The sequence below is a fragment of the Cryptomeria japonica genome, unplaced genomic scaffold (assembly GCF_030272615.1).
Source record: "Cryptomeria japonica unplaced genomic scaffold, Sugi_1.0 HiC_scaffold_356, whole genome shotgun sequence".
NCBI classification, from domain to species: Eukaryota; Viridiplantae; Streptophyta; class Pinopsida; order Cupressales; family Cupressaceae; genus Cryptomeria; species Cryptomeria japonica.
The window spans coordinates 85,001-95,697 of NW_026729178.1; the positions used below are offsets into that span (position 1 = coordinate 85,001).

The following is a 10,697-nucleotide window of genomic DNA, read 5'->3' on the forward strand; positions in this document are numbered from 1 at the left end:
GGGGTTTCTCGCATTGGCTCTTCCCAGGCCCGGTTGTTGGGTGCGCTCCCACCCTAGCGCGCGCGAAGTTGGAAGTTGGGTTAATTGCCCGGGCGCGCACCTTCGCCAGGGTGGGCACCTTGGTGCGCACACCTTGGCTGGGCTGCGCACCAGGGCGGGCTCAAGATGGCACCAGCATTCCCTTTTTCTCACTATCTTTCAAAACGGAAATTTTAAAATCTCGTTTTTTTTTTGCCTTTTATGGAAATTAGTGAAGGCATCGCATCAAAGGTGCGCACCTCGCTGCCCACCTTGGTGTGCTCCGAGGTGCCCACCACGGTGCGCAACGCCGGTGCGAACCCGGGAGCGCCCCGATGTGTGCTCCAAGGTGCGGCGTGCACGAAGTCGGACCCCGGTTTGCCCCGGGTGCGCACCTCGCGTGCACCTTGGTGCGCACACCTTGGCTGGGTTGCGCGGCCTGGTGGGCACCATGGTGCGCACCAAGGAGCGCTCCGAAGTGTGCTCCAAGGTGCGGCGTGCACGAAGTCGGAGCCCGGTTTGCCCCGGGTACGCACCTTCGCCGGGGTGGGCACCTCGGCTGGGTTGCGCGCCCTGGTGCGCACCAAGGAGCGCTCCGAAGTGTGCTCCAAGGTGCGGCGTGCACGAAGTCGGAGCCCGGTTTGCCCCGGGTGCGCACCTCGCGTGCACCTTCGGCGGGGTTGCGCGCCCTGGTGGGCACCATGGTGCGCACCAAGGAGCGCTCCGAAGTGTGCTCCAAGGTGCGGCGTGCACGAAGTCGGAGCCCGGTTTGCCCCGGGTGCGCACCTCGCGTGCACCTTCGGCGGGGTTGCGCGCCCTGGTGGGCACCATGGTGCGCACCAAGGAGCGCTCCGAAGTGTGCTCCAAGGTGCGGCGTGCACGAAGTCGGAGCCCGGTTTGCCCCGGGTGCGCACCTCGCGTGCACCTTCGCCGCGGTGGGCACCATGGCGTGCACGAAGTCGGAGCCCGGTTTGCCCCGGGTGCGCACCTCGCGTGCACCTTCGCCGGGGTGGGCACCTCGGCTGGGTTGCGCGCCCTGGTGCGCACCAAGGAGCGCTCCGAAGTGTGCTCCAAGGTGCGGCGTGCACGAAGTCGGAGCCCGGTTTGCCCCGGGTGCGCACCTCGCGTGCACCTTCGCCAGGGTGGGCACCTCGGTGCGCACACCTTCTCAATGTTTTCTTGCCTTTTCTGGAAATTGGTGAAGGCAGCGCATCAAAGGTGCGCACCTCGGTGTGCTCCGAGGTGCGAACCCGAGAGCGCTCCGAGGTGCCCACGAAGTCGAAAGTCGGGTTAATTGCATTGTTTTCCCCGGGTGCGCTCCGAGGTGCGCAACATCGGCGCGCACCAAGGAGGGCTCCGAAGTGTGCTCCAAGGTGCGCACGATGGCGTGCACCTCTGGTGCGCACGATTCGGAGCTCGGTTTGACCGGGGTGCGCACACCTTGGCTGGGTTGCGCACCTTTTGTGCGCTCCAAGGTGCGCACGAAGTCGGAGCTCGGTTTGCCCCGGGTGCGCACCTTCGCCAGGGTGCGCACCTTGATGCGCACGCCTTGGCTGGGCTGCGCACCTTGGTGGGCGCCATGGTGCGCACCTTTCGTGCGCTCCAAGGTGCGCACGAAGTCGGAGCTCGGTTTGCCCCGGGTGCGCACCTTGGTGGGCGCCATGGTGCACTCCGAGGTGCCCAAGATTGGTGCGCACCAAGGAGCGCTCCGAAGTGCGCTCCAAGGTGCGCGCGAAGTCGAAAGTTGGGTTAATTGTCCGGTTTGCCTCGGGTGCGCACCTTGCGTGCACCTTCGCCAGGGTGGGCGCCTTGGTGCGCACACCTTGGCTGGGCTGCGCACACCTTGGCACCCGCGTTTCCTTCATTTTAAATTTTTTTTTTTTACAATCTCTCAAGTGGGAAATTCTATAATCTCAACTTTTTTTGCCTTTTCAGGAAACTTTTGAATGGAGCGCATCATTGGTGCGCTCCGAAGTGTGCTCCAAAGCTCTCTCCAGCTGCGTGCACCTGCCCCGGCCGCGCACCCGGCCCCGCCCAGCTTCGCTCACCTGTCCCGGGCGTCTGGTGCGGAACCTTAGAGTAAGAAACATCACCGTGCACCTTGGCCAACGTGCACGACTCGACCGAGCGCGCACTGGCCGAGGTGCACACCGATTTCACCTGGGTGCGCGCGCAGCACCTCGGGCGCACCGGGGTGCGCGCACAACGCCCGGGTTGCACCGTGGCCTGTGTGCTCGGGGCGCCTCGGGTGCGCGCTCGGTGTCGCCCCCGCGCGCGCGGTAGTGCGGGCAGCGCACCCCGGCCCGGCCCGGCCCCGACGAGAACGCAAACGGGCAAAAGGTTTATTCAAATAGCATTGCGATGCCCGGCGAAAAACTAAAAAAGGGTGCAACACCGGGACTTCCCGGGAGGTCACCCATCCCAGTACTACTCCGGCCCAAGCGCGCTTAACTGCGGAGTTCTGATGGGATCCGGTGCACTAACGCTGGTATGATCGCACCCGTTATGAGCTTGTCGCAGTGTGTACTTAGCAAACCGCGACCCACGTGCGAATCCACCCCGGCCACCCACCCCCGTCGAGGTGCACACCCTCCCTCGCGAAGTGCGCCCCGTTCGCCAAGTGTGAGCCCTGCCCGGGTGCGCGCACCTTGCTAGGGCGTCGGGTGTGCACCCGGCCCGGCCTACGTGCGTGCACCTGTAGGGGGCGTCGTGTGCGTGCAGTGTCCCGTCTGCAACGCGGTGCCCACACACCACCTCGGGCGCAACGACCTGCGCTCACATGTGGGCCGAGTGCACCTTGGTGCATGTTCGGGGCGCCTCGGGTGCACGCTCGATCTTGCCCCGGTGCACCAAGGCGCTCGGTTTGCCCCGGGTGCGCACTTGGTGCAAGGTGGGCACCCAAAATAGGGATCAAGCACCAAAACACAAGTTTCGGGATGCAAAATGGGACCCAAGGACCACAAATGCGTTCCAAGACCCATGATGGGTCCACGAGAACAAAAATGTGTTCCGAGACTTAATAAACAAATATTGGGTTTTAGGAGAAGAAACATGCTCTGATGCCCAAAACGAGAATCGACCCCGAAAAGGCCACAGGCCAAAAGTGGGATGCGAGACAAAAAAAAATGGGACCCGAGGACCAAAATTGGGTTCCCAGGTCGAAGACAGGGCAACCGGACAAGAAACGACCTCTAAGGCTCGAAATGAGTCCCGACGACTAAAACTTGACAAGAAGCACCCATCAGGCACCCAACTCGACACCCATGGGATGCCGACCCACCCGGGCTTCCACCTAGCACACCTTGGCACCCACCCACCCTCGCACCCAACCTCGCACCCAACTTAGCACCTTTGAACCCACATTGGCACTCACCCTGACCCTGGCACCTTGGAACCCACATTGGCACTCACCTTGACCCTGGCACCCACCTTTGCACTCACCTTGGGACCCACCCTGGCTCCCACCTCGGCACCCACCCAGACACCCACCTTGGTTCCTTGGCACCCACCTTGGATCCTTGGCACCCACCCCGACACCCACCTTGGCACGCAACTTGGCTACTTGCCACCCACCTTGGCTCCTTGACGCCCACCCCGACAACCACCCCGTGACCTACCCTGGCTAGGGTTGGTGCACACCCACCCTGGTGCCCACCTTGGCACCCACCCTATGACCCACCTTGGCACGCACCTTAGTACCCACCCCGTTACCCACCCTAGGACCCACCCCGTGACCCACCTTGGCCAGGGTGGGTGCCTTGGTGCGCACAACTTGCCTGGGCTGCACACCAGGGCGGGCTCAAGATGGCACCCGCGTTCCGTTTTTTTCACTATCTTTCAAAACGGAAATTTTAAAATCTCATTTTTTTCTTTTTTTTGCCTTTTCTGGAAATTAGTGAAGGCAGCGCATCAAAGGTGCGCAATGCTGGTGCGAACCCGGGAGCGCTCCGATGTGTGCTCCAAGGTGCGGCGTGCACGAAGTCCGAGCCCGGTTTGCCCCGGGTGCGCACCTCGCGTGCACCTTCGCCGGGGTGAGCACCTTGGCTGGGTTGCGCGCCCTGGTGCGTACCAAGGAGCGCTCTGAAGTGTGCTCCAAGGTGCGGCGTGCACGAAGTCGGAGCCCGGTTTGCCCCGGGTGTGCACCTCGGGTGCGCACCTCGCGTGCACCTTCGCTGCGGTGGGCACCTTGGCTGGGTTGCGCGCCTTGGTGGGCACCATGCAGTGCACGAAGTCGGAGCCCGGTTTGCCCCGGGCGCGCACCTCCGCCAGGGTGGGCACCTTGGTGCGCACAACTTGCCTGGGCTGCGCATCAGGAAGGGCTCAAGATGGCACCCGCGTTCCGTTTTTTTCACTATCTTTCAGAACGAAAATTTTAAAATATCGTTTTTTTTTGCCTTTTCTGGAAATTAGTGAAGGCAGCGCATCAAAGGTGCGCAACGCTGGTGCGAACCTGGGAGCGCTCCGATGTGTGCTCCAAGGTGCGGCGTGCACGAAGTCGGAGCCCGGTTTGCCTCGGGTGCGCCCTGGTGGGCACCATGGTGCGCACCAAGGAGCGCTCCGAAGTGTGCTCCAAGGTGCGGCCTGCACGAAGTCGGAGCCCGGTTTGCCCCGGGTGTGCACCTCGGGTGGGCACCTTGGTGCGCATGCCTTGCCTGGGCTGCGCACCAGGGCGGGCTCAAGATGGCACCCGCGTTCCTTTTTTTTCACTATCTTTCAAAACGGAAATTTTAAAATCTCATTTTTTTTTGCCTTTTTCTGGAAATTAGTGAAGGCAGCGCATCAAAGGTGCGCACCTCGCTGCCCACCACGGTGCGCAACGCCGGTGGGCACCCGGGAGTGCTTCGAAGTGTGCTCCAAGGTGCTGCGTGCACGTTGTCGGAGCCCGGTTTGCCCCGGGTGCGCACCTCGCGTGCACCTTCGTCGGGGTGGGCACCTTGGCTTGGTTTGCCCCGGCTGCGCTCCGAAGCGGGGTTATTGGAGCGCCGCCTCTTTTTTTGTCGGAGCGTTTGGTGGGGTTTCTCGCATTGGCTCTTCCGAGGCCCGGTTGCCACCCTGGCGCGCACGAAGTCGGAAGTAGGGTTAATTGCCCGGGTGCGCACCTTTGCCAGGGTGGCACCTTACCTGGGCTGCGCACCAGGGCGGGCTCAAGATGGCACGCGCGTTCCGTTTTTTTCACTATCTTTCAAAACGGAAATTTTAAAATCTCCTTTTTTTTTTGCCTTTTCTGGAAATTAGTGAAGGCAGCGCATCAAAGGTGCGCACCTCGCTGCCCACCTTGGTGTGCTCTGAGGTGCGCACCCGGGAGCGCTACGAAGTGTGCTCCAAGGTGCGGCGTGCACGTTGTCGGAGCCCGGTTTGCCCCGGGTGCGCACCTCGCCTGCACCTTGGCCGGGGTGGGCACCTTGGCTGGGTTTGCCCAGGGTGCGCTCCGAAGCGGGGTTACTGGAGCGCCCCCTCTTTTTTTGTCAGAGAGTTTGGTGGGGTTTCTCGCATTGGCTCTTCCCAGGCCCGGTTGTTGGGTGCGCTCCCACCCTGGCGCGCGCGAAGTTGGAAGTTGGGTTAATTGCCCGGGCGCGCACCTTCGCCAGGGTGGGCACCTTGGTGCGCAAACCTTGGCTGGGCTGCGCACCAGGGCGGGCTCAAGATGGCACCAGCATTCCCTTTTTCTCACTATCTTTCAAAACGGAAATTTTAAAATCTCGTTTTTTTTTTGCCTTTTATGGAAATTAGTGAAGGCATCGCATCAAAGGTGCGCACCTCGCTGCCCACCTTGGTGTGCTCCGAGGTGCCCACCACGGTGCGCAACGCCGGTGCGAACCCGGGAGCGCCCCGATGTGTGCTCCAAGGTGCGGCGTGCACGAAGTCGGACCCCGGTTTGCCCCGGGTGCGCACCTCGCGTGCACCTTGGTGCGCACACCTTGGCTGGGTTGCGCGGCCTGGTGGGCACCATGGTGCGCACCAAGGAGCGCTCCGAAGTGTGCTCCAAGGTGCGGCGTGCACGAAGTCGGAGCCCGGTTTGCCCCGGGTGCGCACCTTCGCCGCGGTGGGCACCATGGCGTGCACGAAGTCGGAGCCCGGTTTGCCCCGGGTGCACACCTCGCGTGCACCTTCGCCGGGGTGGGCACCTCGGCTGGGTTGCGCGCCCTGGTGCGCACCAAGGAGCGCTCTGAAGTGTGCTCCAAGGTGCGGCGTGCACGAAGTCGGAGCCCGGTTTGCCCCGGGTGTGCACCTCGGGTGCGCACCTCGCGTGCACCTTCGCTGCGGTGGGCACCTTGGCTGGGTTGCGCGCCTTGGTGGGCACCATGCAGTGCACGAAGTCGGAGCCCGGATTGCCCCGGGCGCGCACCTCCGCCAGGGTGGGCACCTTGGTGCGCACAACTTGCCTGGGCTGCGCACCAGGAAGGGCTCAAGATGGCACCCGCGTTCCGTTTTTTTCACTATCTTTCAGAACGGAAATTTTAAAATCTCGTTTTTTTTTGCCTTTTCTTGAAATTAGTGAAGGCAGCGCATCAAAGGTGCGCAACGCTGGTGCGAACCTGGGAGCGCTCCGATGTGTGCTCCAAGGTGCGGCGTGCACGAAGTCGGACCCCGGTTTGCCCCGGGTGCGCACCTCGCGTGCACCTTGGTGCGCACACCTTGGCTGGGTTGCGCGCCCTGGTGGGCACCATGGTGCGCACCAAGGAGCGCTCCGAAGTGTGCTCCAAGGTGCGGCGTGCACGAAGTCGGAGCCCGGTTTGCCCCGGGTGCGCACCTCGCGTGCACCTTCGCCACGGTGGGCACCATGGCGTGCACGAAGTCGGAGCCCGGTTTGCCCCGGGTGCGCACCTCGCGTGCACCTTCGCCGGGGTGGGCACCTTGGTGTGCAGACCTTGGCTGGGTTGCGCGCCCTGGTGGGCACCATGGTGCGCACCAAGGAGCGCTCCGAAGTGTGCTCCAAGGTGCGGCCTGCACGAAGTCGGAGCCCGGTTTGCCCCGGGTGTGCACCTCGGGTGGGCACCTTGGTGCGCATGCCTTGCCTGGGCTGCGCACCAGGGCGGGCTCAAGATGGCACCCGCGTTCCTTTTTTTTCACTATCTTTCAAAACGGAAATTTTAAAATCTCATTTTTTTTTGCCTTTTTCTGGAAATTAGTGAAGGCAGCGCATCAAAGGTGCGCACCTCGCTGCCCACCACGGTGCGCAACGCCGGTGGGCACCCGGGAGTGCTTCGAAGTGTGCTCCAAGGTGCTGCGTGCACGTTGTCGGAGCCCGGTTTGCCCCGGGTGCGCACCTCGCGTGCACCTTCGTCGGGGTGGGCACCTTGGCTGGGTTTGCCCCGGCTGCGCTCCGAAGCGGGGTTATTGGAGCGCCGCCTCTTTTTTTGTCGGAGCGTTTGGTGGGGTTTCTCGCATTGGCTCTTCCGAGGCCCGGTTGCCACCCTGGCGCGCACGAAGTCGGAAGTAGGGTTAATTGCCCGGGTGCGCACCTTTGCCAGGGTGGGCACCTTACCTGGGCTGCGCACCAGGGCGGGCTCAAGATGGCACGCGCGTTCCGTTTTTTTCACTATCTTTCAAAACGGAAATTTTAAAATCTCCTTTTTTTTTTGCCTTTTCTGGAAATTAGTGAAGGCAGCGCATCAAAGGTGCGCACCTCGCTGCCCACCTTGGTGTGCTCTGAGGTGCGCACCCGGGAGCGCTACGAAGTGTGCTCCAAGGTGCGGCGTGCACGTTGTCGGAGCCCGGTTTGCCCCGGGTGCGCACCTCGCCTGCACCTTGGCCGGGGTGGGCACCTTGGCTGGGTTTGCCCAGGGTGCGCTCCGAAGCGGGGTTACTGGAGCGCCCCCTCTTTTTTTGTCAGAGCGTTTGGTGGGGTTTCTCGCATTGGCTCTTCCCAGGCCCGGTTGTTGGGTGCGCTCCCACCCTGGCGCGCGCGAAGTTGGAAGTTGGATTAATTGCCCGGGCGCGCACCTTCGCCAGGGTGGGCACCTTGGTGCGCACACCTTGGCTGGGCTGCGCACCAGGGCGGGCTCAAGATGGCACCAGCATTCCCTTTTTCTCACTATCTTTCAAAACGGAAATTTTAAAATCTCGTTTTTTTTTTGCCTTTTATGGAAATTAGTGAAGGCATCGCATCAAAGGTGCGCACCTCGCTGCCCACCTTGGTGTGCTCCGAGGTGCCCACCACGGTGCGCAACGCCGGTGCGAACCCGGGAGCGCCCCGATGTGTGCTCCAAGGTGCGGCGTGCACGAAGTCGGACCCCGGTTTGCCCCGGGTGCGCACCTCGCGTGCACCTTGGTGCGCACACCTTGGCTGGGTTGCGCGGCCTGGTGGGCACCATGGTGCGCACCAAGGAGCGCTCCGAAGTGTGCTCCAAGGTGCGGCGTGCACGAAGTCGGAGCCCGGTTTGCCCCGGGTACGCACCTCGCGTGCACCTTCGCCGGGGTGGGCACCTCGGCTGGGTTGCGCGCCCTGGTGCGCACCAAGGAGCGCTCCGAAGTGTGCTCCAAGGTGCGGCGTGCACGAAGTCGGAGCCCGGTTTGCCCCGGGTGCGCACCTTCGCCGCGGTGCGCACCATGGCGTGCACGAAGTCGGAGCCCGGTTTGCCCCGGGTGCGCACCTCGCGTGCACCTTCGGCGGGGTTGCGCGCCCTGGTGGGCACCATGGTGCGCACCAAGGAGCGCTCCGAAGTGTGCTCCAAGGTGCGGCGTGCACGAAGTCGGAGCCCGGTTTGCCCCGGGTGCGCACCTCGCGTGCACCTTCGGCGGGGTTGCGCGCCCTGGTGGGCACCATGGTGCGCACCAAGGAGCGCTCCGAAGTGTGCTCCAAGGTGCGGCGTGCACGAAGTCGGAGCCCGGTTTGCCCCGGGTGCGCACCTCGCGTGCACCTTCGCCGCGGTGGGCACCATGGCGTGCACGAAGTCGGAGCCCGGTTTGCCCCGGGTGCGCACCTCGCGTGCACCTTCGCCGGGGTGGGCACCTCGGCTGGGTTGCGCGCCCTGGTGCGCACCAAGGAGCGCTCCGAAGTGTGCTCCAAGGTGCGGCGTGCACGAAGTCGGAGCCCGGTTTGCCCCGGGTGCGCACCTCGCGTGCACCTTCGCCAGGGTGGGCACCTCGGTGCGCACACCTTCTCAATGTTTTCTTGCCTTTTCTGGAAATTGGTGAAGGCAGCGCATCAAAGGTGCGCACCTCGGTGTGCTCCGAGGTGCGAACCCGAGAGCGCTCCGAGGTGCCCACGAAGTCGAAAGTCGGGTTAATTGCATTGTTTTCCCCGGGTGCGCTCCGAGGTGCGCAACATCGGCGCGCACCAAGGAGGGCTCCGAAGTGTGCTCCAAGGTGCGCACGATGGCGTGCACCTCTGGTGCGCACGATTCGGAGCTCGGTTTGACCGGGGTGCGCACACCTTGGCTGGGTTGCGCACCTTTTGTGCGCTCCAAGGTGCGCACGAAGTCGGAGCTCGGTTTGCCCCGGGTGCGCACCTTCGCCAGGGTGCGCACCTTGATGCGCACGCCTTGGCTGGGCTGCGCACCTTGGTGGGCGCCATGGTGCGCACCTTTCGTGCGCTCCAAGGTGCGCACGAAGTCGGAGCTCGGTTTGCCCCGGGTGCGCACCTTGGTGGGCGCCATGGTGCACTCCGAGGTGCCCAAGATTGGTGCGCACCAAGGAGCGCTCCGAAGTGCGCTCCAAGGTGCGCGCGAAGTCGAAAGTTGGGTTAATTGTCCGGTTTGCCTCGGGTGCGCACCTTGCGTGCACCTTCGCCAGGGTGGGCGCCTTGGTGCGCACACCTTGGCTGGGCTGCGCACACCTTGGCACCCGCGTTTCCTTCATTTTAAATTTTTTTTTTTTACAATCTCTCAAGTGGGAAATTCTATAATCTCAACTTTTTTTGCCTTTTCAGGAAACTTTTGAATGGAGCGCATCATTGGTGCGCTCCGAAGTGTGCTCCAAAGCTCTCTCCAGCTGCGTGCACCTGCCCCGGCCGCGCACCCGGCCCCGCCCAGCTTCGCTCACCTGTCCCGGGCGTCTGGTGCGGAACCTTAGAGTAAGAAACATCACCGTGCACCTTGGCCAACGTGCGCGACTCGACCGAGCGCGCACTGGCCGAGGTGCACACCGATTTCACCTGGGTGCGCGCGCAGCACCTCGGGCGCACCGGGGTGCGCGCACAACGCCCGGGTTGCACCGTGGCCTGTGTGCTCGGGGTGCCTCGGGTGCGCGCTCGGTGTCGCCCCCGCGCGCGCGGTAGTGCGGGCAGCGCACCCCGGCCCGGCCCGGCCCCGACGAGAACGCAAACGGGCAAAAGGTTTATTCAAATAGCATTGCGACGCCCGGCGAAAAACTAAAAAAGGGTGCAACACCGGGACTTCCCGGGAGGTCACCCATCCCAGTACTACTCCGGCCCAAGCGCGCTTAACTGCGGAGTTCTGATGGGATCCGGTGCACTAATGCTGGTATGATCGCACCCGTTATGAGCTTGTCGCAGTGTGTACTTAGCAAACCGCGACCCACGTGCGAATCCACCCCGGCCACCCACCCCCGTCGAGGTGCACACCCTCCCTCGCGAAGTGCGCCCCGTTCGCCAAGTGTGAGCCCTGCCCGGGTGCGCGCACCTTGCTAGGGCGTCGGGTGTGCACCCGGCCCGGCCTACGTGCGTGCACCTGGAGGGGGCGTCGTGTGCGTGCAGTGTCCCGTCTGCAACGCGGTGC

At 63.4% G+C, this 10,697-nt stretch overlaps 2 non-coding genes across 2 annotated transcripts; both read right to left on the reverse strand.

Moving 5' to 3' along the window:
* Positions 1–2,401: 2,401 nt before the first annotated feature.
* On the reverse strand, positions 2,402–2,520 carry LOC131870901 (5S ribosomal RNA). The gene has a single exon (XR_009369202.1). It is a non-coding gene; the product is annotated as a 5S ribosomal RNA (ribosomal RNA).
* Positions 2,521–10,337: 7,817 nt separating this feature from the next.
* Positions 10,338–10,456, reverse strand: LOC131870903 (5S ribosomal RNA). Its single transcript, XR_009369204.1, has one exon. It is a non-coding gene; the product is annotated as a 5S ribosomal RNA (ribosomal RNA).
* Between the last annotated feature and the right edge of the window lie 241 nt (positions 10,457–10,697).